At 36.9% G+C, this 16,012-nt stretch overlaps 1 protein-coding gene across 6 annotated transcripts in view; it reads left to right on the forward strand.

Annotated features, from left to right (window-relative positions):
- The window catches only part of dbn1 (drebrin 1), a 97,854-nt gene that overhangs the window by 10,510 nt on the left and 71,332 nt on the right, over positions 1 to 16,012 (forward strand). The gene's annotated exons all lie outside the window — the stretch shown is intronic.

Consider the following 16,012-nt stretch of genomic DNA (forward strand, 5'->3'; position numbering starts at 1 on the left):
GTCACCTTTGCCTGTCAATATTTGTGCTTGTTTAATTTCCAGTTTAACCAATACACCGTACACGGATTCCTGGCAATAATTAACTTTGTTCAAAATACATTTTACTTCCTACATCTAACATTGAACAAGTGTTATAAGCTCCTGATTATTAGCCAAATAAATTTGAAATATTTTTTATTAAAGGTTATTGATAACACTTTACAATAAAGTTGTAATGTTAGTGTACCCATTTAGCCCACTTCAGATGTTTGTTCATTATATTGACTTTATTCATATCTTAATTTTATATTCTAAAATGTACATCAAATTATTATTTGTTAGTTTATGCATTAGCTAACATGAATTAACAATGAACAATACTTCTACAGCATTTATTAATGTTAGTTCATGTTATTTACAGGGTTCCCACGGGTCCTTGAAATCCTTGAAAGTTTGTGAATCTGGGAAAAAAATTCAAGGCCCAGGGAAGTTTTTGATAATATACATACTATAGGTCATTGAAAGTGCTTGAATGTTTTTTATGCAAGAAGTTTTCTAGAAAAAAATCCATATTATTCCCTGTGTAGTGTAGGATATCATAAAAATTCTAGACGTCACGTTTTAAGCACACGTGCTACACTGTTTGCTTTAAATGCTTATATCTTCTGTATGTGAATGTTGATGATTCATACCAAAATGCTTTTTTGTATTTGACACATGAAAACGTCTCGTGTTACATATGTAACTGTTGTTCCCTGAGAAGGGCACGAGACGCTGCGTCTTCCTCGCCATACTTCCTGCGTCCCTGTAACGCCGTCTTTGGCAATATTTCAGATAGCGATATACTTCCTGTCTCCCGCGTCACCCTGTCTTTGTCATTAAGCCTCACTATTGGTTGAATTTGATTTACACGTTCAGACGCACTTACCCCTGGAGGCGTCCCCAAAGTGTCACCGCAGTGACGCAACGCGAGTTCCCTCGAAAGGGAACTGTAACAATGTATCTTAAAAGGTAACACGATATAACCTTTCACTTGAAATGTGTCCCCACATTTAGTCCTTGAATTTAAGGATATTGGACCTGGAAAGTCCTTGAAAGGTCCTTAATTTTGAAGTTAATTAAGGTGTTGGAACCCTGCATTTACTAATATATTTAAATAGTTAAAAGTAATGCACCATGAACTAACATGAATAGCTGTATTGTCATTAACTAACATTAACAAAGGTTAGTAAATGTTGAAAAACTATATTGATCATTGTTAGTTCATGTTAGCTAAGGCATTTACTAATGTTAACAAATGTAACCTAATTGTAAAGTGTTACAGTACAAGGATTTTATAGTTGTTAACCTCTGTGCAAAAGAGATGAGTTTTTTATAATTATCACATATGCCGATAATTATAAAATTTCAAATAGTGGGCAATATATCGGACTATCACTAGTTTTGTTTACGTGGCACAGACGTAAATAGAAAATGTCATTGAAATAACTGTCATGTGTCACAGATTGGTCCCAGAATGGATTTTCAATAAGTTGATTTGCAGAAAGTGAGCTACATTATTAAATTGTCCATAGCTTTGTTTGCAGCACCTGTATGTGGACATCATTGCATTACTGAGATTGGATCTATTTTTAGAGTTATTCTGTAATCACAGGAACTCTATGAACGATCTCAAAAACCGTTCGCACAAAGATCCTGTTTCAGCACTACGGTGATCATTCCGGAAGTCATAATCTGATTGATGGAGGGAAACTATGGTAGTCAGCACGTTCTGAATTTGAGATGTAAAAAACATATTGAGTCTCAGTCCCAGACAGTATAAGCGTAACGTAATGCGATCGTTCAGTCTATTGGAATATATCAACCTGGACAACTAGCGTACAATTATTTAACTTTTGGAAATCATATGCATCACTAATTTAGTAAAATTCAGTTACAGTTTCAGTTTTGTGGTGAATTATATTCCAAAATATCATGATGGCTGCAAATGAAATCTGTGACCAGAAATGTGCTTTAATCCATTTGAAAATGTATATTTACGTCTCTGACAGGGACCAGGCTCCTGTAAGTGGATAAAGCTCAGGGATTTATAGGAAATGATTTGCTTAGTGTGGGTGTTGGTTGAAAGCTCAACTATCTGAGACAGGGGAGGAGAGTTGAGCTTTAAATCTGAATGTCATTGCAAAAAGTATTTTATCTTTAGCAATTTTCCTTCGGAAAATTATTTATCAGACAATCTTTATGAATCTCAGTCACCCCAAGTTACCTCGCACAATTGATTTTAGCATTTTTGTGACTTTGTTTTCTTCAAATACCCCCAACCTTTACTTTAACAAATTTTAATCCTATTTTGCTCGCCAATTTCATATTGTAGTTGTTCAAATAAACACACAATTTGATTTGTTAAAGTGAGGAGTACTGGATAGGCAGGGTTTGACGTTAGCTTTGTGGATGCAGGTTGGGGGCGGTTTGCCGTGAGTTCCCAGTGCCACTGTGACGTCCATCTGGCTATGCGCTTAGCCTCGCTCTCATCCACAATAACATTTGCTATGATTAATTCTGTATCCTGTGACAAGAGGCGTTTGCTCGCCTGTCAGCTGATGTTAGGGATTTGGGGAGGAAATCATAAACTGTTAAATGTTCTCCTACCATTGATGTTTTTTCGATGCCAAAATCGAAAAACTTTATTTAAGCTAGCTCATGGCCATAATACATTTTGAGACACTAAGCATTGTTGATGAATTTCAGATTTTTTTATATTTAAGTTAAGAAAGAGTGACGTCAAATGCACATCAATGCTAAAATTAAAAATAAAAGACAAAATGAAGGAACTTTTATTACAGAGTTGCTTTAATCATCATAGTAATGTGTTTGTCGATTTCTAAAAAATCATAGTGAGGACTATGCCATAATTTTATAGTTGTATTTTACATTTGATTACTTTTTTTAAATTATAATATTTGTTTTGTATTTTGTGTCTTTGCTTGTAATTTGTTTCTTTGTGTTTATTTTATTGTATCATTAACTGTTTATTGTCAATATTTACTTTCTAATACTTTAATTACTTTATATTTCTTCTTACCATAGTACGAAAATTATATAAGCATTATTTCCAAACATATTCAACACTTTCAACTTGGATTAAGGAATTATTAACCTACAAGTTAATATCTATAAAATATCTACATTTACATATATTGATTTAAAGCGATACTCCAGCCAAATATCAAAATGACCCCATGATTTACTCACCCTCAAGCAATTCAAGACATACAGGTCAATTACCTTTCAGACAAACCATCTTGGAATCACGAGATTCACTGTGCTGACTCCAAGATGGCGTCAATACCGGAAGGTAGTTATTTTTTTTTTTTTTATAAAGTTTGAAATATGGATATACAAAATTGCATTGATTATATGCAGAAGACCTTTATTATCTCGTTGGAGCCATGTGGATTACCTCTGTAAAGGATGAATGCTCTTATCTGGGGTTTAAAGACAAAAGTTGTTCCCTGATTCCTGTTTTCTACCATTATAAGCTTGGAAGACCAAGGACATTTACTAAAATAACTCCTAATGGACATATGTATTAGGGATCGACCGATATGGATTTTTCAGTGCCGATACTGATTTTTGTTTCATCAGCTGCCATGTTCACCGATGCCGATACACATAAAACGAGCAAATATCGGCCCGATATATCGGCTAATATGTATCTTGGGTTGATTGAGGGTGAGTAAATCATGGGCTAATTTTGATATTTCACTGGAGTATCCCTTTAACAAAGTGACATGATTTATTTTGTAGTTAAATTAGCTATAAAGTTAGCATGAATGCTAAAAGAGTCATCAACAATTTGGCATATGGCTCCAGTCTCCTTTCCTGGGTGATTTAACTGAGTAAATCAAGACCTTGGACACCCCTCGTCATGTCGAGAGGGCACAATTTGTCTAAAGGGAATATTTTGGCAGGCAGGCTGTGTATGCAGACAAACAGTCGGCCAAACAGCATCACAGCCTGGAGGGACAAGATAGCGACTACAGCATTTGAATCAGTACATTGGTATATTTAGATCAATAATGGGCGGTCCCTCCATTATGGGTGTTACCTGTTAGCTCTGACGGGCTCTGCACCTGCCATTGAAAAAAGTCCAAATCCCCGCAAATGCTGTAATCTATGATAGTCTGAGAGAATTAGGGACAAAGATTTACATAGGTTCCCACATATGCAAAGAAATGACACGGTTACAAAACTGCATGTTAAAAATTCATATTAGTAATAATTTTAACATTCAGGTCAGGTTTTATTGAGTGTCCAGGGAATTAGCCAAGTCTCACCAAAATTAAATGATTTTTTTTTAATCAGGGGAGCGTTACCCACATGGCTGTACCTCAAGTGATTTGCACTGCTGGTTTTGCTCTTCTTCTTGTTATATCTCAGCAAATTAGATGATATTCTGTGAAATGGGGATTAAGGAATCGGGGGCAGATTTATTTCCCCGCACCCACTAGCAGCAGGTCAAATATGAACTGATTTTTAAAAGCCTCTGCAGAAGTTATTGATCCAAAGAGCTGAGACCAAATTGAGCCGATTACAATTTAAATGTCACAATATCATGAATGTGCAAGAATGAGTACTCAAATGTCCTTAAGGCACTGATAGTGGGATTGAAATGCAGTCATGTTTAGGCTGTTTACTGAGTGACCTTCAACCAGATAGCTTACTGTCATTTTGACCTCATATTGTTCGAGACCCATATGATTTTTTTTCTTTGGAACACAAAAGGAGATGATTTATACAATTTATAATTTATATATGTATAATTTATCAAATATAATAATCTTGGTTTAATTGTAATAGTATGATTTTGGTTAGATGTTTATATTACTATATAATTTCATCAGTTGCTAATTTGAGTTTCTTTCAGGCTCATGCAAATTATCCAAATTATATTCCCGCATGCATCATTTATTATAACGCTTAAGACAAAAGAGTGTTCATGTGAAACTACAAGTTAGACAAGGAAAATATTTTCACTTAAAGAAATACATTTGCATAAAGGGTTAATGCATTATATGAAACAAAAATCTTAACCTTTCTACTTTAGCTCAAAGTATATATAATAAAGTAAACACCATTTTGACAGAGTCATGATTTGACTTGTAAGTTTGGGTAGTAATTTGGGTAGAAAAGACAACGTGACGTGAAGCTCCTCAGTGATGTGAAGTGTGTTTGGGTTCATGCAGCGTTGTGCGGAGCGGTTGGGCTGTGATCGAGATGCCGTGGGAGCGATGTGGGAGTAGACTTCTTTTTGTGTTTTCAACTTGCTCTTCTGGTTTTGGGTAAATGTGGTAGAAAAGACGACGTGACTTGAAGGCAAATATCCCTGTGTGCTTTTCAAACCATAGTGCCTCAGTGATGAGGTGTGTTCGGGTTCACGCAGCTCGCATGGAGCGGTCGGTGTGTGATCGAGGTGCTCTGGGAGCGATTCGGGAGCAGACAGTGTTTTCAAATTGCTCTGTGATATCACACGCCGAGTGTTCTGCGCAGTGCTGCAAGTTTTCATCATAAACCACACATGTTTGTAGTGCTATCACTAAACAACTTTATACGCACACAATCCTCGTTTTGGAGATTTCTGTGCCCTTCCCTAACTCTAAATCATTATTAGATCACCAGTATTTGGTGCACAATAAACAACCTGACATTATCTTATATGCCCTACTGAAAAATCCAGCTAAAACCAGCATAAGCTGGTAGCTGGTTTTAGCTGGTTTAAGGTGGTTACGCTGGTCCTCCCAGTCTGACAAAGCTGGTCATGCTGGTGGGACAGCTGGTATTCCAGCATGACCAGCTAAGTCCAGCTAGACCAGCTTAAAATGTGACCAAAACACACCTAGACCAGCTTACTACACCAGCAAAACCAGCTTCCTACTAGAGCTGAAGATCTTTGCCCGAACCCGACGGGACCCGTCGGGACCCGACGGGCTCGGGCGGGTTCGGGCTTCATTTCTAACATTTTACACAGGCTCGGGCCGGGCTGGGGCTTGCGCTCCGGCTTTGTGAGGTAAATGAGCGGTCAAGTTCAATGCTGCTGGATGCATCAGTAGCGCAGGACCGCGCTGAATTCATTTACAGTGGATTTAATGATTTTCCTCATCAAAAACATGTAGCCTAATCTTGGTGAGTAGGTTGTTCAATGTATAACTAAATATGAATCGAGTCTTAAATACGTAATTTAGACAGAGGATATAGACTAATGTTGGCAGTAATGGAGAGAAGTGCCGACGCAAATCCCGCGGAGCCTTTCTCTTAATTTCGTTATTGCCAAATACCCATCTTTATTCAGAATGTATTATCTTAATTTAATTCGTTAAGAAATAATAATTTTATTGGCATATTTATAGTGTATTGCATAAGCCTATTTAGAATGAGATGTTACAAAGTTACAGATTACTTATTTTATTTCTTTGTTTCAACTTCCAAGTGGCGTGTAGATTATTAGTCATGAATAAATAATGTTAAAACCTGTGTAAATTTCTCATTCTTGACAAAAGCTGTGTGTGTGCGCACATTTAAATAATGTCGGGCTGTAAACGGGTTCGGGCTTTTAAAAAGCTGTCAATCTAAATGTACGTTCGGGTTCGGGCTGCATTCTGTCGGGCTCCGGACATTTCGGGCCTAACTTTTAAGGCCCGATTACAGCTCTACTTCCTACACCAGCAAAACCAGCTAAAACCAAGCTGGGGACCAACTAAAACCAGCTCACCAGCTTATGCTGGTCTTAGCTGGATTTTTCAGTAGGGTGGCCTGTTTTCATTGCACAGTACGGCTGACTTTTGGGGGTTTTCCACTGTAAAAATTCCTTGTTGCACTTACATTAAGTTTTCAACTTTATTGACTAGTGAGGTGTTGCTATAAATGATTAAAATAAAGTTGAAATAACTTGAGCTAATACAACTTTATTTTTATAATTGTTAGCAACTCCCCACTAGTCAAGAAAGTTGATATGAATTGTAAATTCAAGTTGGTTAAACGTAAAAATTTTAGTGCATCAAATAATCTTTTACAGTGTAGGTACTTTTTAGTACCACCTCGGTTGAGGTTCCATAACATACCTATACTAAAATGTGACGTGTAAACACTGCAGATTACTGATTGGTCATAGAGAATCATCATTACTAGCGTCATAGCTTAAGATTAGCTTACCCTTGTGCGCCGTCAAGCAAACCAATTGATGCCATCTGTGCTTTATTGTATAAGTTTCCCAAATTCCGCTTTATAAGTGAAAAACATCGATCAAGAAAACCATTCCATAGATATGCTTGTGTTGTCCGTTTGTTTGTATCGCGTTTATGATGATGTCATGGCAGTAAAGGTGACGTGACTGTAATGGTGCATTCACAGCAGCCGCGGTAGAGGCGGCAAAAATGCGCTATTCGCGTAGTTGAACATTTGAGTTTACTCGCTTAATTCGCACGTGAAATTCTAGTCATTCGAGACATTCACGCGGAAATTCACGTCATGGGAGGGGCTTCTGCGACTGCTGAGACTCGCTCGCTTCCTGTAATCACGTCACTACTACAACAAGGTCCTGATTGGTTAACACGGCACGGAAATCCGCCGAAGTTCCGATTTTTCAACTTGCGCGTTTCCCGCGGCAACGATCAATTCGCGCCTACAGCACCGCAGGATGCCTTATCGCGTCTTTGTATTGACTTAACATGTAAATCACTTGCGCTTGCCGCCTCTACTGCATCTGGTGTGAACCCTGCATATGGATTATTCTATATTTCCACCCACTTTTCAGCCGTACTAAATTGCAGTGGAAAACTAAACCAAGCCAAAGTAAAGCAAGCCGAGCTGATGCACGTCGTGCCAAGTCTAGTCGTATGCCATTAGTGTCCTTCATAATCCCAGAGCGTTATTTGATTATTAATAAAGTAAGAGAGGATTTTTAGTTTGGTGCAGAAATATGTTTAAGTAAAATAATGTAAAAGCAATTGATTCCTTTAACAGAGGCAATGGCTTAGAAGAAGCAGTTGGACATTGATTGTCTTTGTGTTTCTATTTTTATGGCTGCCCTTCCTGCTGATTATAGAGACGGTTAACATTTGAGAACTTGTGAAAACAATGTGAAAGAAATCCATGAGGGAGAATTGGAGGCTGAGACGGAAATTAAGGATGGCAAATTGTGATTGATAGAGTATATAACACAATGACATACAGCTGAATCTAAGGTTTGCTGAGGTAAGCACACTATTCAAATGAATGGGGTGATGGCGGCACTGTTGGATTGATGGCTAATGCCAGGCCAAGCTGTGGATCTGTTCGTTCCGCCTGGATTTAAAAACACTACGCCCAGACTTTATTCGTCGTTGTTTGTGCTGTCTCTTGTATTTAAATCTCTGTGGTTCTCACAGTGTCCTGTTATGATTGACTGATTTTTTACACTGACTTCTAGTGGTGGTGCTTAAAGGCCTTTCACGAGAACATAGTAACAGATGAACACTGCACCAGGCCACGTCATTCCTGGCAAGAGATCTCTTTCTGCTCCGGTGGGGGCAATCGGACTGCCGCAGTGGAATTTTAATACCCTGCAGGCATCAATCAGTGAAAATAGAGTTCATTTTACCTGATTTTGTTGCGTTTTCTACTTTTCTTATTGGTCGCGTTACGGATTTGGGATTTTTATGCCTTTGATTCTTATCATCTTAGTATGTTGGAGATCACCAAGAACATATCTTGGAATTCTTGATTAAACTGTCATCTTCAGAACATCGGCATCATGCTTATGGCCATGATTATTAAAGGGGTCATAGCATGAAAATCTGACTTTTTCCATGTCTACGTGCTATAATTTGGGTCCCCAGTGCTTCTATCAACCTAGAAAATGTAAAAAAGATCAATCCAGTAACTTAACCAGTAAACCATTCTCTGCGAGCATGTGAAAAATTAGGTTGTTCAAATTTCGCCTGTCTTTGAGGTAGGTAGCAAGGCCAATTACAATAATACCGCCCCTTTATCTGCACTATCCAACCATGGCACTGCCATTTAGTGCAGAGAGAAAGAGAGAGAAAAAATTATTGAAAGCACAATTGAGTTTCAATTTCAACAAACCACTATCATTGCGATCAGTGTTTGCATTTCATCAGCTCATTTGCATTTTAAATGATACAACCAAAAAACAGCACATTTTTTCTCGCACTTACAAAGTAGCAATTTTAACATGCTATAATAAATTATCTGGGGGGCATTTTGAGTTAAAACCTCACATATGCACTCTGGGGACACCAAAGATTTATTTTACTTTTTTTTTTAAATCTCATCATATGACCCCTTTAACTTAAAAATATTAGTTATCTCAAAAAAGTTGTCAAACATGTTGAATTAACTTAAAATTTTAAGGCAACCAGGGAACTTACTTATGTAGTGCGCTCTTGTGATGTTGTTTTTTTGGCCTGCAGAGGTTGAAACAAGCATCTCAAACACATGAGACAGCGTTAGATCTGCACAAAATTAATTTAGAAGATTTCGCCTTGTAATCAGTGGGAATAAAACACGAGATTTAACCTTTCATCTGGTGTCATATTGATTCAGAGTGAGGTTCTGAACTTCCTCATTCCTGTTCGTATGGCTCAATAGATACATTACAGATTCTTTGTCCAGGTTTTATCTTTTAACTAAAGTCGACAGCGTTTTAATTGTCTGAACAAGAAAAGGTCTGTCAATGTGGAAGCCTTTCACCTTCTAAGAATAAAACCGGCACATCGGAGATCTCACCTTTTTCTTCTAGTGTTGAGATCCGTGATTGATGCGATTATACAGGAGTCTAACTGTCCTGGCTAAATTTAGCCGTGGAACGACTGAGACTGTAATTGAAAACGGAAGAGGGATGTCGCACTTTTTTCAGTCTGAATTCAACCTCTGATCATCCTTCAGATGAAAGTGTAACTAATGATTAAAATAACCTCGGGCGTCCACCTGTACTTTAAACATACAGTAATACTCTCTTGTTTAGCTTCAAGGATCTCATGTTTCCAATCCAAACAAATACTTCATTTAGACTCCAAGACTGAAATGAGGCAGAAAATGCTGTTTTAGTACGAATTTTAGTATGAATGAGTCTATATAAGGTAATATGTATCTTATCACTTTCATAATCTGGTTAAGAGATCATGACTAATATGAATTTAACCATTTCTGGATAATTTTTGCACTTACAGTAATAAAGCCACTAGGGCTGCAGCTATCGATTCTTTTTGTAATCTATTAATCTAGCACTTGATCGATTAATCTGATCATTTTTTTAAATTCTGTGTTTTTAAACAACCAAAACAAATGATGCATAACGAAAATGTTGTGGGTGTAAAATGATCTATTTGACCATTTTACAGCCACATAGAAATGATTTATTAAAAAAAAAATCCAGAGGTATTGATTCCAACTTCAACATTTGTCTCCAAAATTAAGCCTATTTATTGCAGTTTTTACCCATTTAGTGTTTGTACTGTAAGCGCCAGTGCCAACAATTAAGCAATTTAATTTATAATATTGTTGCTTTATTGCAATTAGGTGTGGCAGAAATACATACATTCATTTTCAATAGAACGCTCCATTTGGTTTGCATCACTTGCATTGCGGTGCATTTTAGGTGAAGCATCCGTTCGAAAAATCACGAGTAACTCGAGGAATCGTTTCAGCCCTTAAAAGCCACATACCTTCTATGTAGATGTCAAAGAACAATTTAACACAATATTTCAATGCATTCTTTGGCATCTTTAACAATAAAATATTCATATTATATAATATTGCTTTTTTATTGATTTGATAACATTTATTTCTTTTTAGGTATGTTAAAACTTATGCATATCCAAATTGTTATTATTTCTTTATTTTGTTATTTCTAGACACGGTTATTTTTAGACTTCAACAATATATTCAAGAATGTGCATTGTGAATGTTTTATTATTAAAGATGGCAAAGAATGCACTGAAATATTGTGTTAAATTGTTCTCAGTGTATGTGGCTTTATTACTGTAAGTGCAAAAATGATCCAGAAATGGTTTATATGTCCATTTACAACCCTAGGATTTGCATTTAAAATAATATGGTTTATTATTACCTTATTTGAAAGGGTCATGAATAATAATGTTGAGCTCTGCTCTGATTGGCTGTTTCTCAGAGCAGCTCCTTCAGTAGCTCGGTGTAACAGAGCTTATGTTTGAGTCTGTATCAGACAAAGTTTACGTTTTTTATAGTATGGACCTGCAAAACGTAACTGTAACATCAATAGTAGAACTTTAGCCTGAACGCTAGCATATAGTATTGACTAGCATATAGCGCTAACTCAGCAACTACAACTTTGTTTTTAGCATTTTAACAACATTGTAATTATGTTAATGTTGTGGGCGTACATCTAGACTGTAATGTCACAGTCTGTGTTATAATGAGATTGGTCTGGTTTGAGGCGGTCTTTTGCATGCACAAGGTTTACATAAGAAGGAGGAAACAATCATGTTTGAGGCTCATAATATGTCCTTACCATATACAGATCTCTTATTTTTCATCTATGCCTAAGTAAATACAGTTTTCCTTGTACGGCACCTTTAAATAAATGGCATTGATGAGTTTATTCAGAAAAACAGACATTTCACTCTTAAGCAAGCACTTGAATAATCAATGCTGGTAAGTAAGAGCATTTCATTTAACTCAGTTATCAAACCTGAAAGTGTTTCATTTTATTTGAGTCCATCCCCATCCATTTCCTTTTGGCTGGTCCGGAAGCTTCAGTCTGTGGGTGTTTTGTGAGGATAACAGGATTTGCCCCCTGATGATGAAGGCAGTTTCACAGGAATGGTCTGCGATCACAGTGCTGTAGTGTTGGACAGAATGGAGTGTGAATCTGTCTGCTGACATATTTCTGAGATTTGTCTTCTCGCATGTGCATCATAGTGGGTCAAAGAAGCCAGAGAAGAGCTATTTATTTATTGTTTAAGTGGCTTCACATTTTAAGCATGAGAAGACATAAATGTACAGTTTGAATGGTGCTTGATTTTTAATAGCACACCTGATATTTACACTTCTACTCTCCAGGCAAAACTATTTCCTATATCAGGTCACACACACACACGAATCGCATGCTTCCAGAATTAGAGCGAGCGAGATGCTCCAGAATCACGCGGGTTGTAATTTTTGGGACAAAACTCCCACTGCTTCAGTTTATAGTGACTACTGTGACCAAGAAATAAATCTGTGCCAAGACCTCCTGGTAGTAGAAGTCTGCTGATTCAGATATCAGCATCTCTCCTCCCTGGTGGACCGTCCTCGTCTATTCTTTTACAGCGATCCCTTACTAATTCAGAGAAACGACTGTTTTCACAGATATAATCCATATGCATCTCATCCTGTTTTTCCTAATAGCTGGCTAGTACATGTGGGCTGTAAGCACAAGCCAAGTCATCTGTGGTTTCGGCATGTTGTTTTCTTCTTCTGACAGATGGCTAGTCAGTATTCAGTGTGAAATGATGGTACAAATTGTGTTTGTTTGTCATTTCGGCAGTGCGGTTTCAATCGCTGACGCTGGTAAAATCTATAGAGGGCCACTGGCACAGACAGTTGTCTGATTGTACTAGGATTTGTCAGTACAGTCTTTACTACAGATCTTTCTCCATTTTGAGGTGGTTTTGATTGTTTTTTCAGGCAACATTGTCTTAAAGGGACCGTACCTTTTTTGTTTCTCAGAAATATCATGTTATTCAACATGTCTGGCACCAACAACAGGTTTAAAAGTGTTCAGCCCACTATAACTTCCTGTTTTTGGTATTGTACAATGCATAATAACCATGAGAAATTCTGAATGATCTGTTTTTGACATTTTTTATTCTGGGTGGACTTGGGAGGGAGTCTATTGTGAGCTTAACAAATGTGTCAGCACCATACATAAAATTAAAGGGCCCATATTACGCAAAATCCACTTTTACAAGGTGTTTAAATGTGTGTCGGCAGTGTGTGAACATAAGAATTTTACAATGAAAAAATTCATCCATTCCTTTACAAATTCCCATTAAATCAAAGCAGCCTCATTAGACATGCAGTTTTGATTCTCTTGTTAATGTGACGTCACATTGATAAAGCCCCGCCCACAGCCACTGACTGACTGGCTAATTTTACCCAAAAGCTTTTCCGAATGTGTTTGTTAGCACGTTGTAGCACTAATGCGGTTAAAGATACTACTGTCCCAGACTGTTTTTACAAAAAATTAGATCTATTTTAACCGAAAGCAGTAGCTCATTTGCATTTAAAGGTTCAGACATGAAAACAGCACTTTTTTGCTCTCGCCCAAATAGAGGCATTTTGAACATGCTTTAACAAGGTATTTTGAGCCGAAACTTCACAGACACATTCTAGGCACACCTGAGATTTATATTACATCTTGTAAAAATGGCCTTTAAATAAAGACTTTAAAAACAAACAAGATATATAAAATTTTTCATTACGTAAATACTTCAGTCACTTTAAATGCTTTCAACCATTTAGAGCTTAGCAGGTTCTTTTGCTGTTTGTGTTTGTATATAAAGCTACATTTAATATTTGAAGAGTTTCGTTGCAAAACGAGATAACCACCGTTTTTTCAATTGTTCAGAAATCTCGTTTTTTGGTTGTGCATTCCAATTAATTTCAATGCAACTGCAGTTGGTTTGTTTTGATTTAAACATTCATAACTTAAAAAATACAGCTAAGTAGCACCATAAAACAAAAACTAACATGATAACATAGTAATAAACATGTTTTGACAAAAATGTAAAAAAAAATGGATATATCTCGTTTTGCAACGAAACTCTTCATTTATTATAATAAGTTAAGAGCTGATGTCACAGCTGTTAAGAGCTGATGTCACAAGTTAAGAGTTGATGTCACAGCTGATGTCATCGATTATTTCGACTAAAAAAATATGCATGTTCCACTGTTCATGTTTATTCATTATTATTGTTGGACTTGGCTCCTTAAAAGTACATGTTCCTTTACGGGAAATCTTTGCACTATATTAGGCTGTATTTATGTTGGATTTTGCACCTCATTCATAATGTTTTTTTTTTTCAGTTTTTGACCCAGAACTTGTGTCATTAAAGCAACACTATGTAGTTTCCATGTAAAAATGACTTACAGCTCCCCAATGTGGTTGAAAAGTGCAACAGTGCCTGGTATCAGACACTCTTCTGCAGGCAGGGGGAGGGGCGGGGCTTTGTTTCCTACCCTCCACCGCCACTTTCAGAGTGTGCTTGTAGCAGCTAGGAGGCTGCTCAGGTTGCAGCAACAGTACAATTTGTCCAGTTAAAAGTTGTTCTATCACTGAAATAATTTTAGAGACATTATTTAAAGGTAAAAAAACTACATAGTGTTGATTTAACAGTACATGATGCCTTAAAGTGTGTTTTAATTCTGGCACTTTATATTTTATACTGGGTAATTTCTATCAAGAAGTATTTTTTAGAAAATTAAATGGTAAAGGTTTGCAATACTAATGGTAGAAGTTGTACTAATAATTTATTAGCAAAGTAGCCAGTGGATTAATCATCTAATTAAAACAATAACCATTTGATTAACTGAAAAATGATTCATAGATTAGTTGACTAATCGGAAAAAAATCAGTAGATTAATCAACAAAAAAATTAGCTGCAGCCCTATAATAAATCTTCAATTTGTCCTTGGTCATTTATTTTTGTAGCTCAACTGGTAGAGCATTGCATTAGCAGCACAGAGGTCATTGGTTCGATTCCTACAATGTGTTGAATTAATGGACTGTAAGTTGAAATGAATGAAATCATCTGCCAGATGCATAAATGTAATATAAATGTAATCATTTGGATTTACCTGTACAGTGACAATAAAATCTTAGTGACATTTTGATGAAGTATTTTTTTTTTAAATCTGTGCTGTATGTTTAGGTGGGCTGCACCACCCCTAAGCCACACTGTTGTAGTATTCAGTCAGCCTGAGAGGTTTATGATGTGTGACTTAATCAAAGCACTTGTAGGTTATTGTCTTGTAACATTAATGCAGGCAGTGGACAGATGTGCTGGATTTATGTTGTTTCAGTCGGTTGGCAGAGGGTTGAGTGGGAAACATTGGGCTGTTTTTCTTTTGTTTTTATCTCTTGTTCCTGTTTTCTCTCAGCTACATCTGCCAGTTCCACTTCATTGTTGTCTAGTGACGGTCCTCACCTCATTGATGAGGAGGAAATGACCCCCGCTAATGTGGGATCAGCCCACACACTAGTGGACATCTGGACCGTCCCTGCTACACTGTCCACACAGATGGCCCTTTTAGAGCATCTAGGTGAAATGACCGCTGACTGGCAGTAATATCATTGTATTGAGGAGAGTCGATGAAAGAAATAGAATAGACTGAAATGATCTCACTGCACTGGAGAATTAAAGGTGCATTGTGTGGGTTTTAACAACATCTAGTGGTGAGATTGCAGCCAACGGCTGATCGATCCACCGCTCACCCTTTGATTTCGAAACACATAGAGATGCTACTGTAGCCGCCACAGGACAAAATGTCGTCTGAGACAACATAGTGATGAAATGTGCTCTATCAGTTTGTCTGTTCAGGGCAACTGTAGAAATGGTGACTTCCATGTAAGAGGACCAGCGGTGTATGTAGATAAAAACGGCTCATTCGAAGGTAATAAAAACATTTTTAAAACATTGTGTAAGATTTTTATTCACCACTGAAAACATATTATATTGTTTTTCTGTCAATAAATCCTCCGAAATTTTACACACAGCACTTTAGGTGGTTTAAAGATGCAATGTGTAATTTTTAGAAGGATCTCTTGACAGAAATGCAAAATTATATACAAAACTATATTATCAGGGGTGTATAAAGACCTTTCATGATGAACCGTTATGTGTTTATTACCTTAGAATGAGACGTTTTTATCTACATACACCACGTGGAAGTCGCCATTTTGGGCCGCCATGTTTACAGAAGCCCTTAACGGATAAACTTTTTTTTACTAAGTTGT

Source organism: Misgurnus anguillicaudatus, chromosome 9 (assembly GCF_027580225.2).
Source record: "Misgurnus anguillicaudatus chromosome 9, ASM2758022v2, whole genome shotgun sequence".
Lineage (NCBI taxonomy): Eukaryota > Metazoa > Chordata > Actinopteri > Cypriniformes > Cobitidae > Misgurnus > Misgurnus anguillicaudatus.